Source organism: Dama dama, chromosome 16 (assembly GCF_033118175.1).
Source record: "Dama dama isolate Ldn47 chromosome 16, ASM3311817v1, whole genome shotgun sequence".
In the NCBI taxonomy this organism is placed as follows: Eukaryota; Metazoa; Chordata; class Mammalia; order Artiodactyla; family Cervidae; genus Dama; species Dama dama.
Genome location: NC_083696.1, coordinates 8,587,251 through 8,608,461, shown reverse-complemented (window position 1 = coordinate 8,608,461; position 21,211 = coordinate 8,587,251). Strand labels below are relative to the sequence as shown.

At 44.1% G+C, this 21,211-nt stretch overlaps 1 pseudogene; it reads right to left on the bottom strand.

The window, feature by feature from the left end:
* Positions 1-17,871: 17,871 nt before the first annotated feature.
* On the bottom strand, positions 17,872-17,980 carry LOC133071486 (small nucleolar RNA SNORA11; annotated as a pseudogene).
* Between the last annotated feature and the right edge of the window lie 3,231 nt (positions 17,981-21,211).

The following is a 21,211-nucleotide window of genomic DNA, read 5'->3' as shown; positions in this document are numbered from 1 at the left end:
ATGACTACCATGAGCATATTTTCTGCATCCAAGGTGCCATTCCACTTCCTCAAAAAATACAAAGAGAGAACAAACCAAGTCAGATTGTCACTCTCCTGCTTAGATTCCTCACTGACTCCCCATTGCCCTTGGGAAGGAGCCCACTCTTCGGCACAGCCTTCTAGGTTATTCGTGTTCTGGCTCTGTTGGCCTGTCCTTTTTCCTTCCTGAACTTGGAACAGGTTCAAAGGCATCTTCTTTGATCTTACTCCTGGGCTTTTTCCTTAGAATGTTGCCCTCCCTTTGCCCCCTATTTCACCTGTAGAACTCCTCCAGTTCCCAGCTCAGAAATCACTTCCTCCAGGAGGCCTCCCAGACTTCTCCCCTGCCAACATCCGGGCTCAATTATATAACCCTCTTCGGTGTTCCTCCTGCCCTTTATGCTTCTCCCAACTTCAGCTCTCCCTACCCTATCTCTCCTATTGCAGTGAGCCCTTCCATTAGCTGAGTCTACAGTTGTGGGCACCAAGACAGACTCTGCTGGATGGATGACAATCTGAGACCCACAGAGTCACATCATGAAACTGCCAGTTCCTTAGCTAAACATGCATATAAATAGGAATCAGCTTTTTAAAAAGGATGGTCTCAAATTTAATCTGAAGTTAAACACTACTCAGCTTCTTATTTCAGAGTGAGATGGAGTTGGGTGGGTGGGAGAAACGCAGCCCCCTCTTTGTTTTCTTCAAGCACAAAGTCTGCTGGAGGCAACTACTTCTAGTGTTGCTTCGAGGTAGGCTGCGTCAACAGTCCCTTGCTCTTAGGGGAGAGTCTCAAGCCGCTGACCTTTGTATTATCCCCCAACCCTTATTTTTATCTTGAATGGGCCTGTTTAAAGAATATCTGACTCTTCATTGAGCCGTAGGGGCATTCACCCCTGCATTGAGAGCCTGCTAGGAGACTCGCGTCCTCTCCTGCACTGTAGACACAGGGGCACTGAGGCCAGACAGGGAAAGGGGCTTGTCCCGCCGCCTCCAGTGTGGCCCAGGCAGGTCTGCACACAGGGTTCCTGCCGCCAGGTGAAGACTCTTTGTAGAGTGGCTTCTAGGCCCAGTGTGTTGCCAGGACACCCCCTGGCTGGGCTGCTGTCTCCCCTTTTCCGTGTCCCCTCTGCCCTCTTACAGTGGACTGAACGGTGCGTGCCAAGCTGCTTCAGGCATCCCTGACTCCTACGGCCTGTAGCCAGCCAGGCTCCTCTGTCCCTGGGATTCTCCAGGCAAGAAGGCTGGATCAGGCTGTCATTTCCCCTCCAGGGAATCTTCCCAACCCAGGGATCAGAATCGCATCTCTTAACATCTCCTGCATTGGCAGGCAGTTCTTTATCACTAGTGCCTCCTGGGAAGCCCAAACTGTATGGTGTCCCTCCTAAATTCATATGTTGAAGCCCTAGCCCCAATGTGACTGCATTTGGAGATAGAGCCTTTAAGGAAGTACTTAAAGTTAAATGAAGTTATAAGGTAGGGCCCTGTTCCAATATGTTTAGTGCCCTTATAAGAAGAGATACTGGAGAAGTAGCTCTCTTTCTCTACTATGTGGGGACACACCTAGAAGGTGTCTGTCTTCAAGCCTGGGAGAAAGTCCTGAGCAGAACCCACCCGCGCTGGCACCCTGATCTCAGACTTGCAGCTTCTAGAACTGTGAGAAAATAAACTATCATTTAAGCCTCCCAGGCTATGGTCTTTTGTTCTGGCAACCTGTGCTGACTAAGACAGCTCCCAACCCTGCATGGATCTCTCTATCTTTGACAGCTTTATCTGTCTAATCCTTTAGCTCCTTTTTACCCTAAGATCTTGAATATTGGCATTCTCTGAGGCTTTGCCCTTTATTCCCTCTCTTCCCCTCCTTTCTTCCTGTTCCCTTTCTTGTTCTTTTTTCCCCCCTCTCTCTCCTATCTGCAATTCTAGCCTTAGTGTAGGTAACATCTCCCTCTATTATTTATCTCCTGACCCCAACCTAGTATCTCCTGCCATCTCCTGGATTTTTCTACTTGGATTTCCTGCTGTCAAGGATGGACATCCTCTCTTCCTTTCAGTTCACTTAAGTCGTTCAGTCATTTCCGACTCTCTGTGACCCCGTGGACTGCAGCATGCCAGGCTTCCCTTTCCATCACTAACTCCCGGAGCTTGCTCAAACTTATGTCCATTGAGTTGGTGATGCCATCCAACTGTCTCATCCTCTGTCATCCCCTTCTCCTCCTGCCTTCAGTCTTTCCCAGCATCAGGGTTTTTTCCAGTGAGTCAGTTCTTTGCATCAGGTGGCCAAAGTATTAGAGCTTCAGCTTCAGTATCAGTCTCTTCCTTTACTGACCAGAAAATTCATGCCCTCTCCTGACTTCCTTATTTACATCCTAGCACCTGCCTCCCCAAAGAATCTCACAGCCTTGGGATAAATTTCCAAGTCACGCTGGTCTTCTCCTCCCTCCTTCTGGACAAGAGAGGAGTGGGTGTAGGTGAATAGTCAAAAAGCACAGCTCCTCTAGCCACAGAATTTGAATACCCAGCAGGAGTGGCCTCTGTGAGTCATGAAGGATGAAACCACACGGCCCCCAGCTCTTGTGTTTTTCTTGGAATCGGGTGTGTGGGTGTGAGCACCCTCTCACGAAGACCTTTGAAGACTTGTGTCTCAAAAGGGGGCCGACACCTCACCTGTACAGGATGCTCTGCAGGTAGCAAAGCACTTTCATAAACCTTGATTCCTTCGCACATTAATGACAGCCCCTAAGATTGGGATGGTCATTCCCAGGCAAGAGCTGACGCATCTGAGCACCCGGCTGTGGCTTGCCCAGAGTCATCACTGACAGCTCAAATGCCACTCAAAATTGGTCTTCCTGCTCACAGATGGAGGAAAGAGCATGCATTGGGGATCTCTCACTCCCAGGCCCTTGGCAGTTGCTACCTTGTTGCATGAGAGAAGTTGAGGCTCAACTAAGCGGGTTTGCTCAGAGTCTGCAGCTCCTGAATGTTATCATGAGGGTCTGAAGCCACCTGGCTCTGAATACAAAGTCAGTGGATGTGCAGATTCATTCGGTGCATGGCTTCCCCAACCAGGTCTTCCCAGTGACCCAAAGGGACTTCCTAATGGGCACTGATGGCTTGTCATCCTGTTGCAGTAGCTCCTAATCAGGAGAGTGTCGTCATCTCCATCATCACCCTCACCTTTGGCACGGCTTACTGAGTGCTTCCTGTATGCTAAGCACTGTACCAGATGCATGTTTGTAATTCACGTGTTAAAGTTCTAGGCCCTGGTACCTCAGATGGTGACTATATTTAAAGACAGTGTCTTTAAGAGATAACTAATTTAAATGAGGTCATCAGGGTGGGCTGTAATTCAATATGACTGCTGTCTTTATAAGAAGAGGACATTATGACATATTTACATAATATTTGCACATATTTACATAAGTATTTATGCAGAGGGAAGATGATACGAAGACATAGGGAGAAGAAGACCCTCTGCAAGTCAAGCAGAGAGGCCTCAGAAAAACCAGCTTACCAGATCTTGACCTTGGACTTATGGCTCCTGAAACTGTGAGGAAAAACATTTCTGCTGTTCCACCCAGTACCAGTCTGCGGTACCATGTTATGGCAGTCCTGGTGAACACCTGACCTTTCGATGTTCCAACAGGCATTATTTGAAATAAGGAGCCTGCATAAGGCAGGAATGAGATGGGAACAGGTCTCACGGATTGTCTGAGAGACCAGCTGACAACCAGACTGGCGCCCACGAAGTGGTGGTTATGCTGGGGACATCTGCATGGTGGGGACTGGCAGCCCTCAACTCTGTGAGTTCAGACACCGCTGGGTCAGTCCATCCACTAAGGATGAAAACCTCCCGCCTGTCCTTGCCAGGGCTCTACTGTTGGAGCCACAGTGAGCATCTGACACACAATATGTGCATCACACATTTTAACTGACTTAACGGTGATAGTGTATGTGAGGACAAAAGTGATAACAACCACACGGCTGGCCCTGGTTGCCCCTTGTCTGTTTTACAAGGGGCACCCTTGGTTGGCGCCGCTCGCGGGGTGTGGAGAGGAGCAAGGCGGAAGGCCCCCGGGGCCAGTCTGCTCTACAGGGGCTGCTCTGAGGGGCTGGTGAAGGCACAGGAGTGTGACTCTCAAGTTCTAGGATTTGAGCAAAATGAGAATGAGTAGGAAATAGGACAGAGATCTGAGCAGGTTCACAAAGGACAGAGCTCTGCAGAGAGAGAAATGCTGAAGGAGTTGGAGGAAGTTTTGTGTGTGAGAGGCGCTCACTCCCTCCTCGACACCCTCAAAAGACCTTCGGAACAGAACCAGCAGTCCCATCACCCAGCAGTTGTCAAAAATGCAGATTCTCTGGCTCCGCCCTGGATCTGTTGAATCAGAAACCCTGTGGGTGGACTCAGCGATCTACGCTTTAACAAGCTCTTTGGGGGATTCTGACTCACAGTAAAGTTTGGGAACCGACTGCAGGACAACCCAGTACTACCGAACACCTCTTTCTGTTGCTCTGTAGAGCTGCTCTTGGGCTCCGGGGGGAGAGCCCCCGTGTGAAGAGCTAGGCTTCGGGTCGAGCAGCAGGGCCCAGGGCTGGTCCCACTTACTTGCAGGCTCTTGGTGGCATTTGCTTCCTTCTAACCTCGAGGTACTGCCAACAGCCTCTGTTTGACAGAGAAACTGAGGCTCAGAGAGGTAAGGAACTTGGTCAGGAGACATCAGTGGACTGAACAAGTCAGGTTTTGGGGTTGAGACCTGATTTCCAGCATCGCTTATGCTTTTCTAAAGCATTTGTTGCTCTGAGTCCAGGTATTTTGGTCTGGAAAATGGAAACATGGGTTTGAGCCAGCAATGAGCTCATTGAACCAGCAATGGGGTAACAGTTGTGGAAGGCAAGTGTAAGGAGCCTCATATAGAAGATGTAACAGTGGAAGTGCACGGTCTGGTTGCATACTAGGAACTTGGTGTCACTTAATTTCTTACTTGTAATAATTTCGGAATTGCTGACTCTAATAGGTACTGTGCAAGACTGGGGAAGCGGGGAGAGAGAGAATGTCACAAAGCCTTTTGCTCATTAATGTATTTTGGAGGAAGCCTTTGTCTGTGTCTGATTTCTGAGAATTTATTCAGGATTGGAATGAAAGTCAGCCGTCTGTGTCTTGGATGATTTTTCTGCAGACCTAGGGTTTGCAAACTTGGCTGCCAGTTAGAATCCCTGAGCAGTTTTAAAAATGTCAGTGTCCTGGTTGCACCCCAGTCCCATGACTTTAAATCTCTGTAGATGGGCCTGGGCTGCTGGTGAGGTTTCCAAGGAATGACTGCCAGCAGAGATGACAAGGCATTAAAAATAAAACTCAAAAGATTATTATAAAGGGGGAGGGGTGATTCCATTTATTGAGCACCTTTTCTTCCATGGTCACATCTCTTTCTCACCTCATCTGGGAAAGATTCTTGGCTTTCAAGAGTCCATGTGGTTAGACTGATTATACAGTTTAGACCCAGACAGTCCAGGATAATCTTCCCATATCAAGGTCCTTAACTTAAGCACATCTGCAAAGTTCCTTTTGCCAGGTAAGATGATGTATATATGTAGATTCTAGGGATTAAGGCAGGATATCTCTGAGGGGCTATTAATCTGCATATCACAAGTGCTGAACCCAGTAGGGGCTCGGTAAAGGTTGATTAAGTGAAGTGAAGTCACTCAGTTGTGTCTGATTCTTTGCAACCCTATGGACTGTAGCCCGCCAGGCTCCTCCAGCCCTGGGATTTTCCAGGCAAGAATACTGGAGTGGGTTGCCATTTCCTTCTCCAGGGGATCTTCACAACCCAGGGATTGAACCTGGGTCTCCCACATTGCAGGTGGACTCTTTACTGTCTGAGCCACCAGGTTAAGCTGGTCGGTAAAGGTGAGCCTTATTAATTTCATTAATGACTTGGAGAGATGGACACTAGTATCCTGCCTACTTTCTGTCACATCCATGATGTGCGACCTTGGGGTGGTCACTTAACATCTCTGAACCTCAGTCTCCTACTCTGTATAATGGGGGATAATAGCATCTATCTTATAGTATTGTTTTTGATGATTAAGTGAATTATTTCTAATCAAGTGCTTAAATTAAGGGCTTCCCTGATAGCTCAGTTGGTATAGAATCTGCCTGCAATGCAGGAGACCACAGTTCGATCCCTGGGTGGGGAAGATCTGCTGGAGAAGGGATAGGCTACCCACTCCAGTATTCTTGGGTTTCCCTTGTGGCTCAGCTGGTAAAGAATCTTTCTGCAGTACAAGAGACCTGGGTTCGATCCCTGGGTTGGGAACATACCCTGGAGAAGGGAAAGGCTACTCACTCCAGTATTCTGGCCTGGAGAATTCCATGGACTATATAGTCCATGGGGTCACAAAGAGTTGGACACAACTGAGCAAGTTTCACTTTACTTTGAAGTGCTTAAAATGTTGTCTGGTATACAGTAAACTTCCAATAGTTGTGATCTAAAATAATAATAAAATAATGACAACAACATCATCATCTTCGTGTTACATGGCACAGAGAATTAGGTCATTCAAGGTTTTGAGGTCTGTTGCAGATACAAGTTTGTGACCCCAAGTTCTGTGCTTTTGTCCAGAGAAGTGAAGGGTTCTCTGGGGAATAGTATAAAGGTCAAGGGTGGATTCTCCAAGAAGCAGATTTCAACTCAGTGAAAGACCTTTCTATCAGGCAAGGGGACTGGCAGAAGCATGCCTCCTTCTGTGGGGGCTTCAGGGAGCCCCCGCTAGTCTCCTCAGGAGTCTGGGAGTCTGGCAGAGGAGCAGGGTTGGGGGCCCAGGGAAGGACAGAGAGTCCTCGGAATGCACCTTGCTGGCTTCCTGAACTCCTCTAGCAGAAATGGGACTGCTGGGGTTCGGGCAGCTCCCTGCATAGCAGGTGGCGAGGGCGTCTGTTTCTTGTCTCTGCTCCTGCTCTCCCTTCTTCAGGAAGCAGTTGCCTCTGGAAGGGTGGTTGGCAGAGGCCATGTGAGTACGTCAGCAGAGAAGCAGAATCATAGAGGTGGCTGCCTCTGCTCGATCGTGGGACCCTTACCCCCATTTTGCAGGTGAAGAAACTGAGTTTCCTCATCTGTGATGCGCCACTGTTATGGTGAGGGGAAGAGGCAGGGGATGGCTCCCAAAGCTTCTTCTCCTATGTCACTTACATCATTACTGCTCACACACACCAGTCACGTGGCCAGGCCTGATTTTGGTGGGGGGAGGGGACTGGAACTCCACCAGCCTCCTCCAAGGATGCACTGCAGGCCACAGGACCATGAGTGGGGAGGGTAATCTGTCCCCAGGGAAGGCAGCCAATAACTGGGACTGATAATATGCTGACCACCCTCTGATCTGAGAGCTTTAGTCATTTGCGGGGCGTATTCTGATGCATCCCTTCAAGTTTGCTCACCCTGATTCTCTACTCACAACACAGAAACATCTCTCTGGGAGACTTGGGGGGCTGTCAACTAAGAATAGATACAATGAGTCGTCTGTGAGAGTCTCTCGCTCTGCAGGTGGGTCCATAGACTGAAACCTTTGAAACTTCCTTCATGGCAGTGTTATGTAAGGTAACTGGGAGCAGCCTAAATGTCCAGCAAGAGGGTACTGGCAAAGGAACCATAGCTAAAATATTAAATTGGAAGACTCTTCCAAACATAACGGTGAGTGAAAAAAGTAGATGCAGAATGATACCAACGTAAAAACATGTAGAGTTTTGGAAATGAGCGATTCCTCAAAATGTTAAACACAGGCTTGCCATATGCAATTTCACTCCTAGGTGTCTACCAAGAGAACTGAAAACAATTGTTCACAGAATAACTAGCATTATTTATAATAGCCAAAAAGCAGAAGCAATCTAAATGCCCATCAATAGATGAGTAGATAAACAATTATAGCATATCCACAAAATGGAATATTATTTGACCATAAAAAGAATGAAGTGCTGATACATGGAATAACATGGACGGATGATCATTGAAAACATCATGCTAAGTAGCAGAAGCCAGACTCAAAAGACCAAAGATCTACATTGCATGATTCCATTTGTAGGAAATGTCCAGAATAGGCAAATCTGTAGAGGTACGAGTAAGATTCGTGTTTGCTAGGGGCTGGTAGAGGAGGGAGTGATTGCTTAAAAGCCACAGTGTGCCTTATGGGGTGATGAAAATGTTCTGAAATTAGATAATGTGATGGTTGTATAACACTGTGTCATACTAAAGGGCACTGGGGTTACTCTTTAAAAATAATTAAAATGCTAAGTTCTACTATGAGTGTTTTATCACAATAAGAAAAAACATACATACATGTAGTGTATATAAAAGAACAAGAACAGCATACATGTAGTGTATATGAAAAATATGCATGGGACTGTCTATACCAGTATCAGGACAGTGATTAACTTGGGGATGGTTGAAGGAAGATGGAAGGGAAGGGGTCTCAGTTGTGTCTGTAACATTTTATTGCCTTAAAATGCCCTGGAAGTGTATATGGCAAAATGTCAAATTTTTATGAAAGTTGGGTTAGTATGTGAGTATTATTTTGTAGTTCTCTGCATTTTTCTGAATGTTTGAAATATATCTTAATCAAAGGAGAAAAAAGCCCAGAGGCTTTGAACACGGTTTCTGGGCAGCGGTAAATGCGAGTGCGTCTTTTGCCTCACTGCACTCTGAGAGCAGGTGACTTAGGGAACAGGGAACATTAGATTTCACTGTATTTCTGCCTGGCTGCATTCCATTATTTTAGATTCTATTGAAACTAATGATGCAGGGACATTATTTTTTTTCATCTAGACCTGGAACTTTGACTCTGATCTATGAATTCCATCTTCCAGAGGCATACTGATGGGCTGTGGGTTTTCATCTCAGATAATTGCTTTTTTCCCCGCTTTGTCTGGTGGAAGACACAATTTTCCTTTCACACCCAAACCATTCAAAGATAAGGCAGTAAACTTGTTTTCTCAGTTTGTGATGTTTTAAATGAGTTATTCCATCATCATTACAAGCAGTTCTCCAATCTGTGGGACCTCTCAGAGATGATGAAGAGGGAGAGGGAAGAAGCGAAGGTGCTAATTTTAGATGTTACCGATTATGTCGCTGAACAAACAAATTCAGAGAGTATCTCTAGGGATAAGGCAAGAGGTGGTTGGAGTTTGTTTTTCCTCCAAAAGATTTAATACCTCTCTGGGTCCTATTCTTTTTCTCTGTAAAATAAAGTGATCATCCTTGTTGTTTCAGAAGCACCTATGCAATAAAGTTAACTACCATTTCAACAAAACTTAGCTAAACTCATATATCCAGCAGCAAACATAATACCATTGGGGTTTCCATTACTCAAACTTTTCCTGAAGTTCCCTTCAAGGTCATGTTATCCAACAAGCTCACTTTATAGATGAGGAAACTGAGGCCTAGTTTGGCAACAAGTGTTGTCCAGGATCCCAAAATCTGTTTAGCTATTATTTCAAGGTCAGATTTCTATCTCACTTGTCTGTCTTGAGCTCAACTATCTATTGTCTGTTTCTAAAATAACTTTTGCTACCAATGACAGTTGCTTTGTCTATTCAGAGTCTTTTGTGTGTGTGTGTGTGTGGTACCATATGCATTTTAGGATTGTTTTTTCTTTTTCTGTGAAATGTGCCACTGGGATTTTCTTGGCAAGAATACTGAATTTAAATACATTGCTTTGGATAGAATGAACACTAATAATGTTGTCTTCTGATCCATGAGCACAGTATGTCAGTTATCTGTGTAAAGACAGACAAATAGATCAGTGGAACTAACTGACAAGAGTGCCAAGAATACATAATGGAGAAAGGATAGGCTCTTCAACAAATGTTGGGAAAACTGGATGTCTGCCTGCAAAAGGAGGAAATCAGACCTTTATTTTACACCATGCACAAAAACCAGCTCAAAATGAATAAAATCTTAAGATCTGAAACTGTGAAACTCCTAAAAGCAGAAAATAAGGACAAAGTGTCTTGATTTCTTGGCCATTTCTGGTCTTGGCGATGATTTCCGTAACGTGACAGTAAAAACACAGGCCACAAAAGCAACATAAACGGTGGGGTCACATCAACGAGACAGCCTCTGCAGAGGGAGCAGTGAATAGGCAGCCTGTGTAGTGAGAGAATGTACTTGCAAACCCTGCATCTGACAATGGGTTAATACCAAGAATACGTAAGGAACTCCTCTGCATGCATGCTAAGTCACTTTAGTTGTGTCTGACTCTCTGTGACTCCACAGACTGTAGCCCTCCAGGCTCCTCTGTCCATGGGATTCTCCAGGCAACAATACTGGATTGGTTTGCCATTTCCTCCTCCAGGGGATCTTCCTACCCAGGGATTGAACCCACGTCTCTTACATCTCCTGCACTGGCGGATGGATTCTTTCCCACCAGCACCACCTGGGAAGCCCAAGAACAACTCTGACTCAGTAGCAAGAAGACCAGAAATACGCATAATTTAAAAATGGACAAAGGACTTGACTAGACATTTATTCAAAGAAGACATATGCATGAACAAATGGTATATGAAAGCATGTTCAAAACCACTAGTCATCAGGGAAATGCAAATCAGTACCACAATGAGACATCATTTCACACCTGTGAGGAAGGCGCTTATCAAAAGAAACCCCAAAACAAAGGATAAGTGTTGGCAAGAATATGGAAAAGTTGGAATTCTTGTCCACCATTGGTGGGAATGTATACTGGTGTAATCATTAGGGAAAACAGTATGAAAGTTCCTTAAAATTTTAAAAATAGAATGAGCATATGATTTACCAATACACTTCTGGGTATATATCCAAAGGAATTGAAGTTAGGACCTCAAAGAAATATCCGTACTCTGATGTTCACTGCAGCTTTGTTCACTATGACCAAGCTGTGGGAAAAAATCAGTGTTTATCTATGAATGAATAAATAAATGAGGGATATATACTCACAATGGACTATAACTCAACCTTAAAAAAGAAAGAAATCCTGACATATGTAATAATGAGGGTGGACGATTCTCTACTAAATGAAATTAGTCAGTCAAAGATTACATTTGCATGATTCCACTTATGTTAAGTATCTAAAATAGTCAATCACTGAAGCAGAGAGTAGAAAGGAGATTGCCAGGGGCAGGGGAAAGGAATAAACGTGGCATTCAATGGGTAAGCAGTTCAGTTATACAAGATGAATAAATTCTAGAGATCCACTGTACAGACCTATTGTACACTTAAAATTTTGTTAAACAGGAAAACTACAGGAACAGGGAAAATAAACTTGTGGAATTTCACTTTCTTGAGAAAAGGAGGGGCTGACAGAAATACATGGGAGACCATGTATTTTGAAAGGATGGTTTGAAAAATCTGACCAGGATGAATGTTCCTGTTTTCCAAATTCCAGATCAGAGCAACTTTATCAGCATCATTTGCTTCCGACCACTCCATCCGCACCAGAAAAAAATCACAGGTCAGTGATTTGTCCAGCAGGGCTTCTGACCTCATGAATGGAGGCCTGGAGTTCTTACTTCAGTAGGTATGAAGCCTCTGAGGATGAGTAAGGGCCCTGTTGAGAACATTGTTTTGATGTTCGGCAGGGGTCCCCTAACAGTCTTTGCATGTGGTCTGTAGCGCATGTCCTCTGGATGTGCTCTGGACTTCTTTATCTACTGCTGTACAGTTCAGTTCAGTTGCTCAGTTGTGTCTGACTCTGCGATCCCGTGGACTGCAGCACACCAGGCTTCCCTGTGCATCACCAACTCCCAGACCTTACTCAAACTGATGTCCTTCAAGTCGGTGATGCCATCCAACCATCTCATCCTCTGTCATCCCCTTCTCCTCCTGCCTTCAATCTTTTCCAGCATCAGGGTCTTTTCCAATGAGTAGGTTCTTCACATCAGATGGCCAAAGTGGTGGACAGGGTCTCGTTATTCTGCTCACTTTCCCAAGGTGAGGCCTGGATAGGGAAGAAGTTCAGGAAGAAGGTGGCAGTTTGGATGACCCTATTTTCTCTTTCCTACTGTCCCTCTCGTACTCTGACTGCCCCGTCATTGCTTTTCCTTTCAGTTATGTGCCTACAGCTTCACGGACTGACCTTCCTGTGACCCCTATCTGCTGTTGGTCCATGTTAACATGTAGTTTACAGGTTTGTGGGAACACATTCTATTTGCTGCTCTCTTTTTCTTTTCCTAATTAAGCTTTCCAGTACCACCACCTAAGGCCAGCCTATCTCTTCATCAGCTTGAAAATCTGTTGTGTTCTTGTCGATAGCTTAGGTCATCATCTCGTCTACAATTCTGAAATATACAATTCAGTTCAGTTCAGTTCAATCACTCAGTCGTGTCTGACTCTTTGTAACTCCATGGACTGTACACGCCAGGTCTCCCTGTCCATCACTAACTCCTGGAATTTCCTCAAACTCATTTCCATTGAGTCAGTGATGCCATTCAACCATCTCATCCTCTGTTGTCCCCTTCTCCTCTTGCCTTCAATCTTTCCCAGCATCAGTCTTTTCCAGTGAGTCAGTTATTCCCATCAGGTGGCCAAAGTATTGGAGTTTCAGCTGCAACATCAGTCCTTCCAATGAATATTCAGGACTGATTTCCTTTAGGATGGGCTGGTGGGGTCTCCTTGCAGTCCAAGGAAGGGACTCTCAGGAGTCTTCTCCAACACCACAGTTCAAAAGCATCAGTTCTTTGGTGCTCAGGTTTCTTTATAGTCCAACTCTCACTTCCATACTTGACTACTGGAAAAACCATAACTTTGACTAGATGGACCTTTGTTGACAAAGTAATGTCTCTGCTTTTTAATATGCTGTCTAGGTTGATCAAAGCTTTTCTTCCAAGGAGCAAGCGTCTTTTAATTTCATGGCTGCAGTCACCATCTGCAGTGATTTTGGATCCCCCCAAAATGAAGTCTGTCACTGTTTCCATTGTTTCCCCATCTATTTGCCGTGAAGTGATGGGACCAGATGCCATGATCTTAGTTTTCTGAATATTGAGCTTTAAGCCAACTTTTTCACTCTCCTCTTTCACTTTCATCAAGAGGCTCTTTAGTTCTTCAGTTTCTACTGTAAGGGTGGTGTCATCTGCATATCTGAGGTTGTTGATATTTCTCCCAGCAATCTTGATTTCAGCTGTGCTTCATCCAGCCCAGTGTTTCTCATGATGTACTCTGCATATAAGTTAAATAAGCAGGGTGATAATATAAAGCCTTGACGTACTCCTTTCCCTATTTGGAACCAGTCTGTTGTTCCATGTCCAGTTCTAACTGCTGCTTCCTGACCTGCATACAGAGTTCTCAGGAGGTGGGTCAGTTGGTCTGTTAGTCCCATCTCTCTCAGAATTTTCCACAGTTTGTTGTGATCCACACAGTCGAAGGCTTTGGCATCATCAATAAAGCAGAAATAGATATTTTTCTGGAACTCTCTTGCTTTTTCGATGATCCAGTGGATGTTGGCAATTTGATCTCTGGTTTCTCTGCCTTTTCTAAATCCAGCTTGAACATCTGGAAGTCCACAGTTCACATACTGTAGAAGCCTGGCTTGGAGAATTTTGAGCATTACTTTACTAGCATGTGAGATGAGTGCAATTATGCGGTAGTTTGAACATTCTTTGGCATTGCCTTTCTTTGGGATCAGAATGAAAACTGTCCTTTTCCAGTCCTGTGGCCACTGCTGAGTTTTCCAAATTTGCTGACATATTGAGTGCAGCACAGTATGCTTTCACAACATCACCTCCACTAGCTTTGTTTGTAGTGATGCTTCCTAAGGCCTATTTGACTTCGCATTCCGGGATGTCTGGCTGTAGGTGGGTGAGTGATCACACCATCGTGATTATCTGGGTCATGAAGATCTTTTTTGTATAGTTGTTTTATGTATTCTCAGAAATCTACGCTGCTCCATAAACCAGAAATTCTTCTGCTGGGAAAATTCTTTTTCCTAACTGCATCTTAATGGGTCTGAGGCTCTCTGTATTCATCATTTATTCCACTCAGGGTGACTGTGCATCTGTTTTGCTACAATGTTAGTGTCTTTGAGTGTGGGCTGCCGGTACTTGGCTGGGTGGGATATGCAATAGAGTAGAAGCAATGTGTAGCTTTTCTAAAATTGGAAGCACTTTATTTCCAGAACACATCAGGCTGTGAGGCTTTGGGTGAGGGTCTGTGCCCCTGTGCGGTGTCCCACAGGGCCCGCGTGGCTGTTGCCTTGCTGCTGAGTGTTTGAGATGATTTTAACTCCATACTGTCAGGTATGCTGTCTCTCTTCACCATGCCCCGCTCACTGTGGGATTATTTCCTTGGGAACACTCTCAGAGTGGAAATACTTTATCAGTAGGAAAGAGCAGTTTTATAGTTCTTGGGCCGGGCACCAGGCTGTGCCCCCGACACTGTCAGGTTCTGGACCATTCGTGGTCACCCGCTCTGTGCTTCAGAGCGGAGGGACTTGCATGAAGATGCTGTCAGTTGGAATGAGTCTGTGAGGGTGAGCAAAGAGCAGGGCTCTATACAAATAATCAGTTACGCTGGGAATGGCTTCTTGGATTTCCTGGGTGCAACATGGTCTCCTCAATCCTGTCGGCTGGATTTCCAGGGCGCAGATGACAGCATCGGTATGGAGATCTTTATTGCTTCACAGGACTTAGGGCATGGCCGGGGCCTTCTCTTAGGAGGACAGCCACCCACCTGTTCATCCACTGTCCATCCTTCATGGGATATTCATTGAGGATCTATCCCTGTCTAAGAACTGGGGGTAAAAGCAGCGAGCAAGACAGACAGGGTTCTTAATCTTATGAAGCGAAGAGTACAGTGGGAGTGGGGAGCAAGAAAGGGCAATAAACACAAAAATCAATAAACAAGATGATATAATATGGAGTGAAGTATCATGATAGAAATAAAACTTCACAACAGGATTGAGAGGGCTGCTAATCTGGGCAGGGTGTTCGAGGAAGGTGACATTTGGTTTGAGGCCTGATTGGCAAGAAGGAGGTCATTGCACAAAGATTTGGGGGGGGGGGAGGGGTAAGCCTCAAGTAGAAGCAGTAGCAAGTGTAAAGATCTTCAGATGAGCAGGAGCTGGTGTTCTGCAGGATGCCCTGAGTGCTGCTAGATATTGGTAAGGGGACATACAACAAGCATCTGGAACTAATGCTCTGAGGATGTCAAAGAAGGATGTGAAAGAAGAGAAGGGAGAACACCAGATCCGTCTGCTACAAGGACTCACACTTCTCTAGGACCCTGGACCAAATGTTGTTTTTCTCTGGGGTATGGGTCTCTGGGCAGTGGGTGGGTTTCCTGAATGGTCTCTTAAAAAGCCCTTCTGATCTGATATTTTGATCTTTTCTAGCCTGTCAGATGGATGCCTCCCCTGCGCTCATGCTTGGTCTAATTCTGAAGAGGTACAAAATGGTACACATTTTGTACACACATTTTGTGTGTACACAAATGACAAGCCACATATGACAAGTAAAATTAAAATTAATGTTGATTAAAGTTAGCGAAATAGAGTATTTAGTTCCTCCATAATACTCACAACATTTCAAGTGTTTCAGGAGCAGAGTACACAGATCTACCTTTCTGGACAGCACAGAGAGAAAGCATTTTCATCACTATGCAAAGTACTCTTGGACAGCACTGGCCTAATTTGAAATATAATGAAGCCCATCATCAGGAGGAGAAGGGGGCGACATGGTTGAAATGGTTGGATGGCATCATCAACATGAGTTTGAGCAAACTCCAGGAGACAGTAAAAGACAGGGAAGTCTGGTGGGCTGCAGCCTGGGGGTTGTAAAGAGCCAAACACAACTTAGCAACTGAACAGCAACAATTTTCCAGAAAACCCCCGGTGACCGTTACGGGCTGAACTGTGTCCTCCCCAACTGCGTATGTTGAAGTCCTAATTCTCCCTACTTCAGAATGTGACCATATTTGCTTATAGGGTATTTAAAGAGGTAATTAAGGTTAATTTAGGACTGGTTCCCTTATAAAAAGAGGAGATTAGAACACATTTATACAGAGGAAGGCCATGGAAATACGGTGAAGATACCAATCTTCAAGCCATGCAGTGAGCCTCAGAAGAAACAACTCTGCCAACACCCTTCTCTTGGACTCCTAGTCTCCAGGATTGTGAGAGAATAAACTTATGTTGTTTAAGCTACCCAGTCTATGATGCATCTATTTATAGTAGTTTCTTTTTTTCAGTGAGAGCCTTGGCAAATGAATTCAGTAACTTTTCTTTGATCTGCATATAGCACAGGAGGGTGCATTAAACTCTTTGGGAATGCAATTCTGTCCAGTCGTGGCCAGTGGAAATAAACTAGTTTCGATAGCCCTGTCCTAGGTTTTCACTCAGATTCTCCTTCTGGGCACTGATTCGTCATCCCTGGTCTCCAGTGCTGTTCGTTCTCCACCCTCTATCACTTGACCTTTGAGGGGTGGATGGAGTCACCTTTGTGGATTGCTTTCTTCCTGTAATTTAGTTTATGGTCTTCCTCTTAGATTTCCAGTGGACATCGTTTTAAAGACATAGCTGAGTTGTACAATCTACTCATGGAATAGACATAAGAAAAAAAAAAATTCCCAAGGTGTCAACAGTACAGGATCAGGGGCGAAGGAATCAGATTCCTAGTCCAACATTGAATAGCATGGGTTTAAAAGTGTTATTATATAACATTATTATATCTAATATTATATATACAGGCATATATCTACAAATATAAACGTAGTTATATATGAAGTGAAGTGAAGTCACTCAGTGGTGTCCGACTCTTTGCGACCCCATGGACTATAGCCTACCAGGCTCCTTTGTCCATGGGATTTTCCAGGCAAGAGTACTGGAGTGGGTTGCTATTTCCTTCTCCAGGGTATCTTCCTGACCCAGGGATTGAACCTGGGTCTCCCGGCATTGTAGGCAGATGCTTTACCGTCTGAGCCACCAGGGAAATCCTAGTTATATATAATTATGAATTATAATTTATAATTATAAATTAATAAATGTCATATTCAAATGGGTGACCCCCACCCAGCAGGGAACTTTATTGAATTGACCCATACATTTTTTTCCTAATTCTATTCCTTCAACCTTCTCTCAGCAGTAATCACTACTATAAAATTTAAAAAAAAATTTTTTTAAATATGTTTTCACTACTTCTGTATATACCCTTTTTTTCCCCACTTTAAAAGCATGAATTTTATAATATTTTATATCACAGTCCAATAAACACACACACACATGTAATATGTATACATACATAAAAGCAAAAAAAGTTTTGCCAAAAATGTCTATCCTGAGTTAAATTTTTTTTGGAGATCTTTTTCTTTTTTTAAAGCAGTTTTAGGTTTACAGTAAAACTTCACAGGAACGTACAGAAATTCCCCATATACCCCCTCCCCTCACATGAACAGCCATTATCAACAGAATGGCACCTCTGTTTCTTTTTAGACCAAGGATGACTGCATTGACACGTCATCAAAACGCCCCCAGTTCACCTAGGGTTCACTTTAATGAGCAGAGCAGCGTTGCATATTCTATGGGTCTGGACAAAAGTATGACCACATATAGCCATCATTGTAATGTCTCTCAGAGCACTTTGACTGCTCATGAGAACGTCTGTACTCTGTACTCCTCTCTGCAAACTCCTGACAACCACTCATCTCTTTATTGTCTCTACAGATCTGCCTTTTGCAGAATGGCATACAGTCGGAATCTTTTTCCCTCTCCTTGAAATGAGAGGTTCAGACAGTTTATGAGACCACTCCTGGCCCACGCAGGCGTGGACCGGACAGGCTCTGGGGGCAAGCTCCCGCACTGCGAGCTGCAGCTTTCCTGCCAGCCCTGGCCCCGCCCCGCCGCCACGTGGAGGTGCGGGGTTTCTGCTCACAGGAAGGCCGCAGCGAACCCAGGTTCCTGTCGGGTGTGTTGGAAACAGCCGAGCCGTGTCTTCAGGCCCCCTGCTCTGAGCACACCCCTGTATATATCCTTAAACATTAGGGTTGCTTGCTTTGAGTTTATAAAGGTGGTATTATGCTTACATGTATTGTTCCATATATTGTTCCACGAGTTGGCTCTTTTTCATTCCATATTATGCTTTGAGAATCCATCCATGTTGCCGATAGCTATTATTTCATTTTTTTCTTCTATGTCGTATTTTATTGTATAAAAACTGTTAAATTTAATCCTTCTCGTTTGGTAGACACTTGAACTCTTTACAGTTCCTGTTACAAACAGTGTGATTTTGAACATTCTTGTGTCTGTCTCTTCTTGTTTATTGCAAGTTTCTCAAAGGTATGTACGTATAACGCTTTTACAATATAAAAAACTTTAAGAATGTGTAGTGATGTAACATATGCTTCAAAATAATTCTACATTATTTCATTAAAATTAAAGTGGATTTTTTGGTTTGAAATAATCTAGATATCTTAACTAACCCCCCAATTTTAGGACATCCCGAGGGCTGATATTTTACTGTATTATTAGTTTCTGAAAAATATCTCATTTCTTAAAATAAATAAAAGTTGTTTAGAATATTTAGCTCAGTAACTTATGTCATTGAAGCACCTTTAAAAATTTTTATTTGAGATGTTCCAATCTTCCTTTTCTTTTTATGTCTGTTTCCTGACTGGATGGTAAGTATCCTGAGGACACATATTATATAATGAGGATTTATTGCCTCTGTTTATAGCGAAGGAAATGAGACTGAGCAAAGTCAAGCCTAAAATGGCAGAACTGGGAATCAGTCTAAAGCCCATGCACATCTCATTGTGTAATGCCTCTTGCCCCTGGGCTGTGTCCTCTCCTATCCTGAGGTCCATCACCACCTCTGTTGCTGCCGGGCTTGGCAAAGGAAGAAAGTAAGTGTCTGCATTGGGCAGGCCAAGAAATTAAAAGATGCTTGCTCCTTGGAGGAGAAGCTATGACCAACCTAGATAGCATATTAAAAAGCAGAGATATCACTTTGCCTACAAAGGTCCATATAGTCAAAGCTGTGGTTTTTCCAGTAGCCATGTATGGATGTGAGAGTTGGAACATAAAGAAAGCTGAGTGCCGAAGAATTGATGCTTTTGAATTGTGGTGTTGGAGAAGACTCTTGAGAGTCCCTTGGACTGCAAGGAGATCAAACCAGTCAATCCTAAAGAAAAGTAACCCTGAATATTCATTGGAAGGACTGATACTGAAGCGCCAATACTTTGGCTACCTGATGCGAAGAGCCAGTTCATTGGGAAAGACCCTGATGCTGTGAAAGATTGAGGGCAGGAAGAAAAGGGGGTGACAGAAGATGAGATGGTTGGATGGCATAATGGAATTAATAGACATGAATTTGAATAAATTCAGGGAGATAGTGAAGGACAGGGAAGCCTGGTGTGCTGCAGTCCATTGGGTCACAAAGAGCTGGACACAACTTAGCAACTAAACAGCAACAACAGCTGGGTGGTCTGCTAACTGCTGCGGGGTCTTCTGTGCCCGCTGCATGCCTGCCAGGCACTGCTAGGTACTATAGATAGGTGTGAACTGATTGTCATATCAGCAGGATAATGTTGATATTATTATTCACATTTTCCAAGGTGAGAAGAATGAGAACTAGAGGGAATACAGTAGTCCCCACTTTATCTGTAGTTTTGCTTTCAGAAGTTTGAATTACCCATGGGTCAACCATGATCTGAGAATGTTAAAATGGAAAATTCCAGAAGTAAACAAATCATAAGTTTTAAACTGTAATGTGATAAAAACTCGAGCTGTCAGCCCTGACCTACCCAGGAGGTAAATCCACCCAGAAGGTGATTCATCTTTTTGTCCAACCTTTTCCATTCCCACCCGTTAGTCACTTAGTAGCCCTCTTGGTGATCAGATTGACTGTCATGATGTCACAATGCTTATTTCAAGGAACCCTTTTTTTTTTTTTTTCCCTTATAATGGCCCCAAAGTGCAAGAGGAGTGATACCAGCCATTTGGATCTGCCAAAGAGAAGTGATAAAGTACTTCCTATAGGTGAAAGGAGAAAGTTCCTTACCTAGTAAGGAAAAAGTGTCATTTGCTGAAACTGCTAAGATCTATGGTAAGAAAGAACCTTCCATTCCTGAAACTGTGAAGAAGGAAAAAGAAATTTGTGCTCGTTTTGCTGTCGCACCTCAAACTGCAAAGGTTACAGCCAGAGTGTCTGATAAGTGCTTAGTTAAGATTGAAAAGGCATTAAATTTGTGGGTGAAAGACCTGAACAGAAAACAGGTTTCTATCTGTGGTTTCAGGCATTCCCCCCATGGATACGGGGGGATTCCTGTAAATATCCAAGGACAAGCAGGTAGTAGAGATGGCAGAGTTGGGTCTCAAATCCTGGTCTGTCTGACTGCAAAACCTTCATTTTTCCTAAAAATACCATATTACCTTCAGGAGGAGGAAACACTAAATGTGCTCGCAATGTGGTATCACTTTCTATCTGACTGTGGTTACAGATTCCTATGCTGCTAGAAGGAAGCAGAGTGAGGACAAAAATGTTTAAAATGAGCTTGAAAATTCAATGTAGAGGTGCCTTTGGGAAGACTCTGGGCTCAAACTCAAACAGAACTTGTTGTGATTCTGACCTTCAATTTTGGATTGAGGTCCACTCCCTGCTATGAGTTAGCTAAGAGATGGTAAAGATTATCTTCCAAGTGGGGCTGGATTTAAAAGAATGGCTACGAAATCCAGTGAATTTGAATTTAGCTTCAAATTCTGACTCTCACTTATTAGCTGTTTGATCTCAGATGAGTTGGCTTTTGAGAGCCACACTTTTTCTATCTCTAAAATGGGGATGATTAATAACACCTTCTGTATAGAGTTTTGGTGGGAGCTGGGTTAAGCCATGTAAAACCTCTTAGAAGAGCATTACTGTAAATACTCAATACCAGATACTGCTATTGCTGAGTAAAAATAGAGGATTGAATCAGGTTAAACTTCAGGACCCTGTCTAGGCATGGTAGGAATACTCAGCCTAGTCCATTGTAGGGGATTAAAATGTATGATCTGGGATGAAGTCCACTAGATTCTCTCCCTAACCCTGAAAGACTGGCAGGACTTGCTGGCCAAGTGCCCTTGCTACCCATGGAGTGCTGGGGGGTGGCGTGTGAGTTATTCAAAGACCCACCTGCTCTCTCTGGGGACAGAACTCTGGGGGCTTATTTGAGCCCTGTCTTGAACGAAGTCTTCCTTGTGCCGTATTCAGATCC